We start from the raw sequence: 14,728 nt of genomic DNA on the forward strand, positions 1-14,728 counted from the left end.
CCCCCCCCCCCCGCCCCTCTTAGGCAGTCTCCCTTAAACCAGACCGCCTTTAGGACCTGGGTATTATTAGGGTCTAAGACAGGAGACGTGTATATAGGCTGTAGTGTGGTGTGTGTGTGTGTGTGTGTGTGTGCGTGTGTGTGTGTATGTGATTTGAAGAAAGGGGGAAGGGGAGATCACAACTCCAAGCATCCAGCATATTCCTCCCCTCCCCTGAGTTCCATTTTTCCTTTCCAGGATTAAGCCTCCCACCCACCTTCTACCCCCCCTTACCAAAAAATGTCTGCAGCTTTCTTTTGACCCCTCACGCTAGTATTTTTGCGCTCAGTGCGCCGCTTCTGCTGATTGCTATTCCTGGCAGAGACAGAACATACACACACACACACAGCACAGATCACACCGACAAGCTTGCTACCTTCTCGGGGAATTTTTTTTTTAAAGAAAAAATAAATTAAAAATAAAACCCATAACACCACCAGTCTCCTCCAGCTTCTCTCAGCTTTCTACCTTATGACCTGATGTCTCCATAGTGAGATCAAACCCCTCTGTCTCTCTTTCTCTTTCCACACACACACACACACACACACACAGACCTTCCCCCTTCTCCTCCCCCTTTCCCACCCCCCATCCCTCTCACCCCCTCCCTAGCTCCACCACTCTCCTGTCTGGTGTGTATGTAAGCCGCCTGCAGCCAAACCCCAACAACACTGCTACCCCTGACATTAAAATGTTCAGGCTGGATGCTATAGGGCCGTTTCTAATTACCTTATATCCCCCAGTGGCCCATGAGTAATGGCTACTGAAGGAGCTGGCAACGGTTGCTGAGAAGGAAGAGCGGAGAGAGGGCGAGAGAAGGAGAGAGAGTGTGTGTGAGAGGAGGAGGAGACGAGAGGAGAGGAGAGGAGAGGAGAGAGAGAGAGAGAGAGAGAGAGAAAGAGAGAGAGAGAGAGAGAGAGTATTGTGCCATTTCTCCCATCTTTTTCTCAAGGATCTAATCTGGCAGCTGTGTTCTGGAAGAGGAGAAGGGAAGAGAGAGGAGAAAACACAGACCCACCGCCGGAGATCACGGAAGACCAGAGCAGGTATCGTTACAAGCATTATCTTTGTCTTTTTTCCTCTCAATTCATGGAACTTGGTGAGTTTACGATTTTCTTGTTGTCATTCTCTTGCTGGAACTTGCAGCCCTCTTGTCTGGTAGATTTCAGCTTCCAGACGCTGGTTTATTTGGGGGAGGGGTGGCAGGAGTTGTGTATTTTCCTCTCTTCGGTGTTTTGGGTTTTCATAAAGCAGCTGGTGATTGCTGGCTTCCCCTGTATGAAGAGGAATTCTAGGGGATTTTCTTTTGCTTGAGGGTGTCTGGTTGCTTTTTACCACCCCCCCTTCTCCTCCCCCTCTTCAGTTTGTTTAAAAAAAAATGTCTTGGGAACCTCTGTCTCACTGGCCTGAATGAGTGAAGCTGACTGAAGGGGCAGGGCTGAGACTTTGGAAGAGGAGGTTTGTGATTGTGTTGGGGTCGTGGGAAGAGGTAAGAAGTATGTGGTCGCTGGGGAACCCAAAGCTGGGGGGAAAAAAAAACACGGTAGTTTTGTAGAAGTTGAAAATTCAGCCCGACTACTGCCTGCACTGGACCCCGGAGCTCCCAGGGAAGGAATGTCAGACGAGCACTGTGGGTCCTTGTTCTTATCGCCAGCCCGGGCGCTGCTATCGTGGGCGGCCGATCTGTTGTCGTCCCCTAATCCATTCTTTCCTATCCCCGCCTCCAGTCTATGTGGCCCTGAACTATATATTGCCCCGCTCAGGTTGGCACTTCTTAAACTTACCGTGGACCTGTGACTCTACCTACCCTGATGTCCCAGCTGCCGACGCCACTGGATCCCGCTTCTGGTCTATGCTTTGGGGCTAAAGGCACCACTCTAACCACCTCCTTTCAACCATTTGAGGTCGTGCCTCCGCTCTCCGCGCTAGTCTTCCTCCCTCCCCCAAGCTGTCTCTGAATCTGGACTCCCGCTAGAGAGCAGGGCTTTAAACACTTCTCAAACCCTCGCTCCCCACCCCCCCACCCCTTGCCTCCCCACCACCTTCTTTCATCCTAGTGAATTTCCTTCTGCAAACGCGGGTCCCCAAGGACCAATACGCCCCCCCCCTCCAGCTCTCAAACATGAGCGCGGACCCGCGCGCGCGCGCGCGCACACACACGCACACAACACAGCTCTGCTCAAAGACTGAAGTGACAATGAAATCCCCAAGCTCTCATGGTCACAATTTTTTCCTGGCTCCGAATCAAAACCCAGAATCTGGGTGCCAGTCGGTCAATCCAGAGTCAGCAACGCGTGTTTGTGTGCTTTTAGAACGTGGAAATGAATGAAATAATTGGAAACCTCTAAATCATATGCAGTATGAAGGAGTTTGGGAAGGGGAGGGTGTGTGCGTCTGTGTGTAAGCAGTTATATAGTGCAATAATGCATAACTGCACAGGAAAAGCCTCGGTGACTGGGGGGGGTGAGGGTCAGACAGTTCAAGCGGGTTTCCTTCTCCCCAAGGAGGGGCAGGGGTTTGGGGGGAATAAGAGAAGACAACTTCGGCTCCTAGGGGCACAGGGGACTCAGGCGGGCGTCCCTGGAACGGGAGCGGGAGGGAGGAGGGGGGTGGAGAGTGCGCCCAGAGCTAAGGCGCAAGGAACTTCGTTAGCTGGCTATCACCATCGCCTAGAATTGCCAATCCAGATAGAAAGCAACCTGAAAGGCTGCGAGCCTGGAACCCTAAGGCAGGCCGAAGAGGGTGGCCCGGGGAACCCGAACCCCCATAGGCAAGACACGCAGTCGGCTTGGTCCCAGATCCAGGGTGGGGGTGGTGAAGACGAGGGGAGGAGGTCTGAAGCTCGGAGCTGCTCAGCCTCGCTTGACTGCGGCCTGCCCTCCGCCCGCGGTTGGTGGAGGGGGTGAGGGGCGGGGGCGAGGAAGGCTGGGAGAGAACCGGAGGCGAGCGCAGGAACCAGGGGGGCGGAGAGTCGATTTAAATTGGGCTTAATAGATTCCCAGAGCAGCTCTTTCCGATGAAAGTCAAAATGGGAGGTAAAGCTGGACTCGGCCGAGGGAGCGGCGGGGTTGCATTCAGGATGCTACGCGTTCCGCTTCTCCCATCCACTGCCCGGCCCCAGCCCGCCCGAAGCCCTCCCCTAACAGACTCCCCCTTCCTCCTTTAAGCGGGTGGCGGCGAATAACTCGCAGCCAGAGCCCCAGGCTGTTCCCGGGCTTCAGACAGGGGCCGAGCTCGCCGCGTGATGCGAGTGCTTAAGCGATCCACGCGCAATCAGCAGGGGTCGCTTTTTCGGTGCGCGAGGCTTTTGTGATTCGGGAGCCGTGCAAGGCTTTGGACGTCGGCGCTCCCTTTCCCGCCTCCCCCGCCCCCACCGGGCAGCACACAGGTTTCATGAGATGATCTGGCCGTGGATGGCCGGGTTGGCTCTCCCTTGTGCGTGTGTGTGTGCGTGTGCGTGTGTGTTGGAGGGAGGGGGAGGAACGGTTCCAACAGGAAGGATGAGAGCTTAGCCAAAAAAAGCTCTTCCCCTCTAGTTGCAGGAGAGGAGGAAGGGGCTGGCATATATTGGATTCTTTTTTTCTCATTTTCACACACACATCCACACCCACACCCACACCCACCCACCCACCCACCCACCCACACACACACACCCCAGGAGGCTAACTGGCCCCCAAAGTCAGAGTTTGACCTGACTGGCCCCACACACTGACATATAGTACCTCCCCAGAGTGTTGGAGAGGGACTCGGGGAAAATCACTGTGTCTCTGCCTTATCCAACCTCTCCCACCCCCCCAATACACACACACACACACACACACACACACACACACACACAGAGCATTTCCAGGTGAAAAATCAAATGAACATGAACGCCATGGACAGCCTCAAAGAGGAAAGAAGTCACTAAAGAGCCTTGCTTTCCCCAGCATTACTGACTGGCTTCCCCCACCAACTTTGGTCCCTGGGGTAATCTGGAAGGCTCTCCTGGCGCTGACTCGGAGGCTGACAAACACCCATTGACTGGCTCACTCCCGGGCACTCTCCCACACACTGTTACAAGGTTTAAGAGCCAGGGCTGAAGAGGGTGGAAGGTAGAGTGAGGAGAGGGGAGGGCAGGAAGGAAGGACTAAAAGGTGGTGAATTCAAAGTTTCTTCAATTAAACCCAGGGTGGGAAGACACCCCCCACCACCTTTTTTTTTTTTTTTTTACAGTAATTAGAAGGTGGCTATTTTGATTTGCTCTGGAAGATGTATTTGAGTACCCTGCAGACAGAGAGTAGATTCTTCTGCTTAGGGACCGCAAGATTTAGCTTCTCTAATAAGCTCCCTCCTCCCACCTTGCCACCCTGACTGTGACTGTGGTTCACCACCCCTTCTTAATTCGTTCTCCCACCTGCATCCTCAGCTCAGTCTTGAAAATTGTTAGTTGAGGGAAAGTGTCCCATTTCCATACCCTTGGGGGCCCCTCTCAGCCAAGGAATAGGCCAGATCTGTAGGAGCCCCACCCCCAGGGACAGACTCTCAAAGTTTTGCTGGTTGTGGTTCATCCACAAGCTGCCCTGTCCTACCAGCTTGTATCCAGCTCCCTTGGTCATGAAACTTGGCCTTAGCCACTGAAATCATTCATTCTCATCCTTTTCTCTGAAGGACGAGAGAAAAGGAGGATTACCGTATCACAGATGGGGAAACTGAGGCCAGGGCAGTGACTTTTCCCAAGGTCACTGTGTGAGTTATTGTCTCCTGGGCATGGAGCCCAGTCCTTCTGGCTCCCAGCCCTGGGCTCACTCCAGACCAGAACCATCATTTTTCTCCCTTAAGATTGGGAACACTGATCCCAAAGGACTCCCAGGTTTTCCTCATCATCCCTTGAACCTCATCATCCCTGCACTGCCTTTCAGCTAAGACCGAGATCCTCAGAGAGAAAACATATGTGTGATAGGTATATATATGTGTATACTTTTGTGTATGCTAATGTGCATGGATAAATTTGTGTTTTATCATGTGTGATCATGTATGTATGTGGGTGTGTGTATGCTTATGTGTAGGCATAATGTTTCCCTCTGTATTGTTACAAAGGTATATATATTTCTGTGTTCATGTATAAAGATGTATGTGTCTGTATCTGTATGCGTATATGCAATAATCCCATATATGCATAATACTTTCACAAACATCTTATTTGATCCCATTAACACCCATCCCCAAGGGAGGGAAGTTATTTTTATCCTCATTTTATAGGAAATTGAAGTTAAGACATTCCCAAGTTCATCCAGCTAGAAGTGGCCTAGCCAGAACTAGAATCCAGGTCTTCTGACTGCCAGTACATTGCTCTTGTCAGAATACTCTGAAAATTGTGTGTGTGTGTGTGTGTGTGTGTGTGTGTGTGCAGATTATCTGGCCAGATTTCAACTGCCTCTAGGATCTCTCCTATTTTCTCTGAGAGCCCAGGCCAGGCAACAGGCCTGGAGAATTGCAAAAGGAGAAGAGTGAAGAAAGGGGTGGGGATACCAATCCAGAGGGCTGTGGAGGGAGCTTCAGTTGCAAAAGGAATGGTATGCTGTCAGTGACCATGTTGCAGCAATTCCTCTGAAATTCCTCTCACCCCAGCTTGAGAACTGGGAAGGATTTCAGGCCAAATGATAGTCCTGGGCACTCATCCAACACCCATCCCACTCCTTCCTCCTGCAAACTGCAGAGGGTCTAGAGTCTCATTGCAACCTTTTCCCTATGCCAGGAAGAGGAGGAGAATATCTTCCCATTTCTCAAAGGAGAAAACTGAGAGACTGGGAGGTGGAGTGAGAGTCTGCCTTACAGGAGGAGAAGGTGATAGAGCCAGGAGAGTCTTGCCCAGTGAGGTGCGTCTAGGGGCCTGGGTCTTTGACTATTGTGCTCCTGTTTGAGGAAATCTAAACTTGGGAGCTTGCCCTCGTTGGGGGATGTTGGAATCAAAATAGTCAAGCCCACTGAATGGGGAATGGGATCCAGTGATTAGACCAAGGGGCTTTAGACCACAAGGGGATAGATGGCTGTAATCCAGCTGTGATGATTCATATCACCTCTTAGTTTGCCCATTCATAACCTAGAGAAAGGCATCGATCTAGATGGGCCATTTGGGACAAGCAATGGCTTCTTAACCTTCCTCCTCTGAGTTTAGAGATCTTCGGTCCAGGGACTCACTGAGCATGAGAGGGTGAGGCCAAAGGGGTTAATCTTCCTAAGTGATGTGTAGAGGATAGGGGTGGTGGAAAGAAGAGACTCAAAAGGAAGAAAGGAAAAGAAGGAGTGGAGGAAGGAAGAGAGATATAAAGGAAAGAAAGAAATGGAGGAGGAAAAATAAAGGAGAGAGAGAAGAGAGGAGAGGGAAAGAGGAGAGAGAGAAGGCGAATGAGAGAAGGGGGAGACGAGAGAGAAGGAGAAAAAAGGGAGAGAGAGAGAGGAAGAGAGAAGAGAGGAAGATAGAGGAGAGAGAGAAGAAAGGAAGATAGAAGAGAGAGAGAGACAGAGAGGGAGGAGAGACAGAGAGAGAGAGAGAGACAGAAGGGGGGAAAATAGAAAAAGGAAGCCCTCCTCTGGAACAAGCTAAGCTCTCTTATCACTGAAACCTGACCCTTCCTCCTCACTCCCTCATCCCCAAAGCAATCATTAGAACAGGAGGCAGTGGGTGTATCTTGTGGCCCGACTCTGTCAGGCTGGCCCTTTTACAGTAGCAGTTGCCAAAGGCCAGTCCATGGAAGAAAACAAGTGAGAAGCAGCAGAAGGACATGAGAGAGCTTGTAGCAAGCAATCAATAGCTGGAGTGACTGCCCAAGGGGCCACTGCTGACTTCTCCTAGGCTCTGACTAGGTCTGGGGGAAGGGGGAAAGGAGACACTTGATTCTCATGCACTGAGGCCCTCGCCCTATTCCCTCTGGGCCAGGTATTAATGTCAGTGCCCTCTGTTCCCTGTTCTCCTGGGGAGGAGAGCAGCAGGCCAGCTTCAGGGGAGGTGGAAAGACATTTGTCTTGAGTTACCATAAGAGGATAGGAACATTCTATTCCTTCCCTTCCAGCCCATTCCTTTTGCCTCTGTGTTTTTGTATGTGTATCTCTCTTGCATGTCGATGGGTATCTTTGTATGGATATGTGTGCCTGTTTGTGTGTGCATCTGTATACATCTGCAGTTGTGTCTCTGTATGTATATGTGTATACCTGCATTTTTACAAGTGTGGACCTATCTTTGTATGTTAGTCTGTGACTCTCTGTATAATTACATACATTTGTGTGTCTCTATATGTTAGTCTGTATAAATGTCAATTTGTGTGAAATTGTGTACGTGTATCTGCAAGCACACTGCAAAACATCTGTGTTTTCATCTGTTGATCTTTGTGTATACATATGTATGTATCTATATACCTGTCTTTCAGTCCGTGTAAGTCTGTGTCTATATATTTATGTGTATGTGAGGTTGTACATGTACATACATGTGTGTATGCATGTGTGTGTGTTAGTACCCCAAGGAAAAAGGGAAAGATCACGAATCTGCTTTTTTTGTGTGGTTTTCAAGGCTGAAGATATATGGTTGAAATCAGGGAGTCCTTGGTGGGGCCAGGGAAGGGAGAAGAGGGGAGGCAAAGGGAAATCTTAAGAGAACATCTTCTCTTTTGTCTCCAAGGAGATCAGCCTGTGAAATGATCCACATGTTAATTAAAAATTATTATATCTTGATTGAGCCATTCCTGTGCACATCCCACTTGTGAAGAGGAGAGGGAGAGAGGGGGGGAGAGAAAGGAAGGGGGAGAGAGGGAGGGAAGGATATAGAGATACAGAGAGAAAGGGAGGGAGGGAGAAGAGAGAGAGGAGAGGGAGAGATAGTGAGAGAGAGAGAAAGGGAGAGAGGAAAAGGAGAGAAAGGGAGTGGGAAGAGGAGATAGAAAGAGAAGGGGAGAGAGAGAGGAAAGGGGGAGAGAGGAGAATGAGAGGGGAAGAGAGAGAGGAGAGAGAAAGGGAGAGAGGAGAGAGAGAAAGGGAGCGAGAGGAAGACAGAAGAGAGAGAGAGAGAGAATGTCAGGGTTGGGAGGGACTTTAAGGATTATTTAATCAACCTTCACCACCATCACCCCAACATTTCACATAAGAGGAAAATGAGGTAGATAGTGAGACTTGCCCAGGGTGATATATCAAGTTAATGGCATAGCCAGGACTCAGATTTCCAGTCCGAGGCTCATTCCATCTTTCAAATGAAGGGATTTTCCGGAGAAGGCTCTGAGATTCCTTCACTAACTACTTGCCAACCTGGGCCAGCAGCTTTCTAGATGGTGGGCAAAGTCCTTTTTAGTAGCTTTAACATATCTAAAATAGAACTTCCATTTTTCCCCCAAACTCACTCCTTTTTCAAACTTCCCTATTTCTGTCGAAGGCACTACTCTCTTTCCAGTGTTGTAGCTCCTCTACCATAAAGCCTTCCCGGACTCCTCACTCTCACCCACCCCACGGAGCCAGTCAGTTGCCAGATCTTGTCCACCATGCCCTCACATGCTTCCCCCTTCTCACCACTCACATGTCCACCACCCTCGTTCGGTTCCTAATCACCTCTCATCTCAAACTGTTCTCTAACTCTCCAATCCATCCTCCACTCAACTACCAAAGTGGTTTTCCTAAAGCCCAGTTCTGACCCTTACTCAATAAACTCCAATGTCTCCCAGTTTCTTCTAAGATTAAATATAAACTCTTCTGTTTGACTTTTCTGATAAAAAACCTTCATAACCCAGCCCCAATCTACCTCTCCAGTCTTGTTATACATTATGCCCCTTCTTGTATCCCATAGTCTAGCCATACTGGCCTTTGAACTATTCGTCACACATATTATCTCCCGTCTCCGTGAGTTTGCACTGATTGTTCCCGTGCTTGGAATGATTTCCCTCTTTCCCTCCACCTCTTAGAACCCCTCATTTCCTTAAAAACTCAGTTGAAGTACTGTCTTCTATAGGAGGCCTTTCCTGATTACTCCCAGCTACTTGTCCCTTCCCCACCAAGTTAACATATTTATTTTGCCTGTATTTAGGATATACTTATATAATGGGGTGCTTAATGGTCTGTGGGATTCTCCTACTGAGAAATTATATATGTACTCTGGTACATATCAAGAGCATGTACTCTGGTCACTTTCTCTAGGACATACGCTCTGGCCCCTTTCCAAATGCACTGCTGTGACTCTTTGCATGACATTCAGGAGTCTATCAAGAACTGGGCCATGTAGGCTTTGTTGAGAAACTTTGATACAATATCTTGGTGGAGGTGCTTGAAAGGACAATGCTTGAGCTTCCCTATGCCATACTTCCCTAGAGCTACCTGGAATTGTCAAAAAGCAAATCAGTTGATTTGTTGAGGACAATAGATACTTAACTGTGAGGAGAGTATAATAGAGATAGTCAGGTAGACCCCCGTGATCTCCTGAACTGGGGTTCCTCCCATGGAGCTGGGCATATGCCTTGGTTCTTTTATGTATAACATGTGCTCTGGCCTCTTGCTGAAAGACGTATGCCTTGTTGAGATGACATATGAGTCACATGTTAATTGGTCACGAGATGATACATCCTGATTGGTCACCAATGATGGGAGTTGCCTCAAAAATGACTGGCCATAGAATGAGGAGGAACTGGCCACTTGGTGGGCTACAAGAGGAAGTGAGGAGAAATTACTTGAACTGGGACTCTTCTAGTACTCTTGGACTTCTAGTGGGGGTGGGAGTAGAAAGGACTTTTCTTTCCTCCTCTCCACCTCCAGTGGCAATGGTGTCTACAGGAGACAATGCCTGCCCCTTACAGCCTGTAACTTCATCAAGCATATGGCAGTGACCACATGTGCTTGCCTAGGTGAGCCTGAGTCCTTGGCCACCTTCTACTTTCTCCTTTTTTCCCTAAGCACAGGCCAGTGACCAGAGATCCTGAGAAATGGATGTTTCCAGTCTTTACAATAACCTTGTGAGGTCAAGAGGTCAAGAGTTTCTGAGTCAGGTGCTGGCTATTCACCAGGAGGTGATTCCTGAAACAGCACCAGTTATCAGAGGAGAAGCACCATCATCCGGAGGATGCTAATGCTGAAAGGATTAAGAAAACCCAACCCATGCCCTGACTGGCCAGATCTGGACCTTGTGAAGGGTTCAAACTGGGCTGGTCTGAAGTGAATGGGAAAAGCCTAAAAATCTGTTCAGCAGTGCCATGAAGTTGTCCTTCCTCCCAAGAAAGTAAATAAGTGTGATGTTTTTTCTGTATCTGTTAAGGTATACCTTTGAGTTCTTTTCTGTATTAAATATTTTCAGTAGCAAAGGAAATAAAGGTAAATTTCTAACATATTTGATACCTATTTTGTACGTTGAGTACTGTTTCTAAAGGGGTTCAGTTACCTACTTTGGGGGAAGACATGAGTTGTCCATAGCTAAGTTTTGATTTAAAGATTTCTCCTCCGAGTTCTACTTCAGGATGGGAACAACTAGCCAGAAAGAAAAATTAAGAGATGACTAACTCACTCCCACCCCACAAGGATAAACTCCATCTAGATGAGTTCAGAGCTAGAACCTCTTACTAGGGGATTGAGAGTAGTCCAGGCCTCTGGTAAAATCTTGGAGACTTCTCTGGGATTCTCATTTTTAGATGCCCTAGTATTATAGAGATCCTTGAGAGAAAATGTAGCACCCACTTTGAGCTACCCTTCCACCTTGCACTTGAAGGCTGGGTTCCTCAAGAGAACTTTTAAAACTATGGCTCATGAGCCCCATTGATGTATCTACCTTTACTCTAGTCAGCTAGAAGACACAATTAGGGCTACACAAAAGTACTTATTGAAATAGGATAGTAAGAATAGTAGCAATTCAAAATATATCCCCCACAAATGTAGGGTGGACTTTCCTACAAATACACATTGGTAGAAAAAGTAAACACATAAATTTCAAAAGTTGAGAGGCATACATGTAGGCAACTCATGTGACCAAAACAAATGCAAAAAGAAGCAATTCACACATCTGATGCAATAGAGCTGACATTCTTACATTTCTCCCACTGACCTTGACCTCAGTCTATGCTGGATGCTGCCTCACTGCTTAGCTGTAGTCACCACTGCCTCTAGCTTCTGACTTCAATGAGATCTTGGCCTAGGTAATACAATGTCTTTTCCCAGAAAGAGCCAGAAACCCTTCCCTAGAATTAGCAGGAACCTTAGTTCTGTGGCCTACCATCTCCCGAAAAGGATCCCCAATCCAGGCACTAAACTCTTGACTTCTCTCAAGAACTTGTTCATTCTAGCTACAGCTAGACTCCAGGCTTGCACTGTGCCGGGTACAGCGTCTCCTATGTCCACATACTTCTGCTGCAAAATGCCATTGCTCGTCGTGGGGGTGGGATAGAGGAAGAGGAGGAGGAGAAAGAAATCCCTTCTCCTCCCTTGCTACATTCTTCAAGAGGCACAAAGGAAAAGGTGAAGAATACTGAGTTCTTCCATAGCTGTCTTCTCCACTCCCAAGCTAACTGCTTTCTCTGTTGACTGACTCCATAGCTGGATTCTTCTTTTAAACTCTCACCAAAGCTATCTCTCCCTAGAGGAAAGTTCATTGTCTCTGCCAAGCCTCACCTAGTTTCCTAGCCATTTCATATGTAAATGAGCCAATCAATGTCCAAATGGGCACACCCTTTATGAGAAACAAATGGGCCAGAGTCTGAAAGGAACCTATCCTTTCATCTCATTGTCTCTGTTACCTGCCCCATATAAATTCAGTCACTCAAAGTCTGACAAGCATGACTCTACCCAGGTTCTCTCTGTTACCTAGCCCTCATATCCTGCAATTTTGTCAAGTGGACCAGGGGGACTCAATTAATCAGGAATCTGTGATCAACCCCCTGCTACACTAGTATTTAGTATTTTTCTTTTGTTTTCAGACTGTAATTAGAGTTTTATGATGTGTTTCCTTTACAAATCGGACCAGTTGCTTTGAAAGAGTTTTTGTATGGCTGAATACTTAAGTATTCAGTAGCCAACAAGCATTTATGTAGCACTGACTGTGTGCCAGGCACTATGCTAAGTGTTAGAGATATATATAGTCTAATGGGCAGACAACATGAAAACAACTAATATACAGACAGGATAAAAAGGAGGTCATCAACAGAGGCAAGGCATTAAGGGGGACAGAGAAAAGACAAGGGGAGAAGTCTAGGCATGGGGACAGCCGGTGAAAATGCTCAAAGCTGGGAGATGGAGTGTCTTGCGCAAAGAAGAACAAGGAGGTCAGTATCACTGGATTCTAAAGTGGGCATGAGTAAGAAGACTGGAAAGTTAGTAGAGGGTCAAGTTATAAAGGGCTTTAAATACCAAACACCAACGGACATTAAATTTTGATGCTAGAGGTGAGAGGGAGCCACTGTAAATTCATTAAATGGAGGGAAGATGGTTAGACCTGAATTTTAGGAAGATCAATTTCACAGCTCATTGAGAATGGGACTGGAATAGGGAGAGACTTATGGGAGATCAACCAGTAGGCTACTGCAGTAGTTTAGGCATGAAGTGATATAACAATAGTCCATGAGGGTGGTGACGGTGTCAGAGGAGAGAAAAGGACATATACTAGAGATTTTACCAAGATAAAATCAACAGGGCTTGGCAATAGATTGAATGGGATTTGGGGGGGGCGTGAATTGAGTATGACACCTAAGTTGTGAACCTGTGTGACTGTGGGGTTGATGGTACTCGACAATAATAGAGTTATGAAGAGGGGAGAATTTGGGTGGAAAGACACTGAGTTCAGTTTTGGACTTATTGGGTTAAAGATGTCTATAGAACATCCATTTCAAGGTAGGTATTAATAGGTAATAGGTAATAATAATAGGCTAAATAAGTAGATTTGAGAATCACTAGCATAGAGATGGTAATTGAATCCACGGGAGTGGATGACATCACCAAATGAAATAGTATAGAGAGAGAAGATGAGGACCTAGGGCTGACCCTTGGGAGATCCTATGGTTAGTGGAAGTGACCTGGATAAAGATCCAGCAAAGGAGACTGAGAAGGTCCAACGCATAGGAGAACTAGGATACAGTAATATCATAGAAACCAAAGAAAGGATAGTATCAAGGAGAAGAGGGTGACTGACAATGTCAAAGGCTGCAAAATGGTCAAGAAGGATAAGGATTGGGAAAAGGACATTAGATTTGGCAACAAAGAGATCATTGGTAACTTTGATAGTTTTTTAAGTTGAATGATGAGGTTAGAAGCCAGACTGAAGAGGATTAAGAAGAGAGTGAGAGCAAAGGAAGTGGAGGAGACAAACTTTTTCAAAGAGTTTAGCTACAAAAAGGAGGTGAGTTAGGGGATGATAGCTAGCAAGGATGGCTACATCAAGTGAGGGTTTTTTAAGGAGACACGGATATGTTTGTAGGCAGTAGGGTAGCAACCAATAGACAAGAAGAGGATTAATGAGAGAATGAAGATGATAGTAGGGGCAATCAGCTAGAGAAGATATGATGGAATGGGATCACTTGGACATGCAGAGGAGATTGCCTGGCTAAGGAAGAGAGGCCACCTCTTCATGAAACAGGGGGGAAGGAGGAGCTAGTTGTAAAATGCGTATGAGTGGTGTGAGATGAGAAGGAGGGAGAAGGCAGAGCTCTAGGTGAATGGCCTAATTTTTTTTTTCTTTCAGTAAAATCTGAGTCAAGGTTACCAGCTGGGAGGGCTGAGGTAGGGGAAACCATGGAAATGTTTAAGGAGAGATGAAAAGGTTTGGAAGCGCAGCTTCGGTAAATGGAGTAGTGAGTCAGTTAGGGAGGTGTAAACGGATTACCATTCTACAGTGAGGGCTGGCTTGAGATTATGTAACATAAATTCCTAGTGGATCCAGTCAGCACAGTTTCATGATTTTCTCCTGCTTTGCATGTGAGCAAAATCAGTGGATAGTGGGAGTAATTGAAAGCTGAGTCTGGGCAGGGCAAGATCGGTGATAACACAAGGGGGTAAGGTATTGGAGAAAACAGGACAGCATAGAGTTGAACTGCTTCACCAAGGGATCAAAATGGGAGAGGGAAAACACAGCCAGTGCATGGGTGATGACCAGGGAAAGAACTAAAGGGTTAAGACATCAAAGTTCACAGTGAGGATGAAGAACAGGATTTAGGGGTGCAAAACAGAGGGAGAAGTGGAATGGCAAGAACTGATTGATATGGGTTGTATTACTGTGAACATTATGAGTATGGAAGTTGATATAAGGGGTCTGGATATTGCATCCCTGGCATTCTGCTGCTTAGTAGTGAACCTAGAGCCACACAGAGGACTCATCAGAGATAAGGTTATTAAGAGTCCCCCATGGGACATTATGCACGTTCACTTTTTTTTAACTTTTGAGCAGATCTAGAATCCTCTCTCCATTATGACATGAACTCATACAACTTGTCTGAGATCCTTACCGATGGTGGGTTCATAACATAAGGTTTGCCTGAAGGCCTAAAAACCTCAAATCAGCTTCAGGTCAGCCCCTTAATCCCTTTTGGGTAGTCCCACACATCTTTGAAGACTTTTTTAGTTTCCTTGATTTATTTTTTTAAGCTAGTCTACTTGTTCAAGCTTGGGGTGATTTTGGACTTCCATTTGGAATGCTTTATGTGCTGCAGGACTCCATTGGAGAAAAAAAATTTTTTCTTGACCTCCATTTGTAATACCCTGTGGTTTTATA

General features: G+C 47.0%; 1 protein-coding gene across 4 annotated transcripts in view; it reads left to right on the forward strand.

Annotated features, from left to right (window-relative positions):
- Window positions 1–14,728, forward strand: part of RAI1 (retinoic acid induced 1) — a 309,205-nt gene that overhangs the window by 136,091 nt on the left and 158,386 nt on the right. For all 4 annotated transcript variants that reach the window (XR_003570211.1, XM_027874447.1, XM_027874446.1 and 1 more), the window contains exon 2: window positions 989–1,082. The gene's annotated coding sequence lies outside the window, so the exon portion shown is untranslated. The remainder of the gene's footprint in view (window positions 1–988; window positions 1,083–14,728) is intronic.

Source organism: Vombatus ursinus, unplaced genomic scaffold (assembly GCF_900497805.2).
Source record: "Vombatus ursinus unplaced genomic scaffold, bare-nosed wombat genome assembly UNPS02014807.1, whole genome shotgun sequence".
Lineage (NCBI taxonomy): Eukaryota > Metazoa > Chordata > Mammalia > Diprotodontia > Vombatidae > Vombatus > Vombatus ursinus.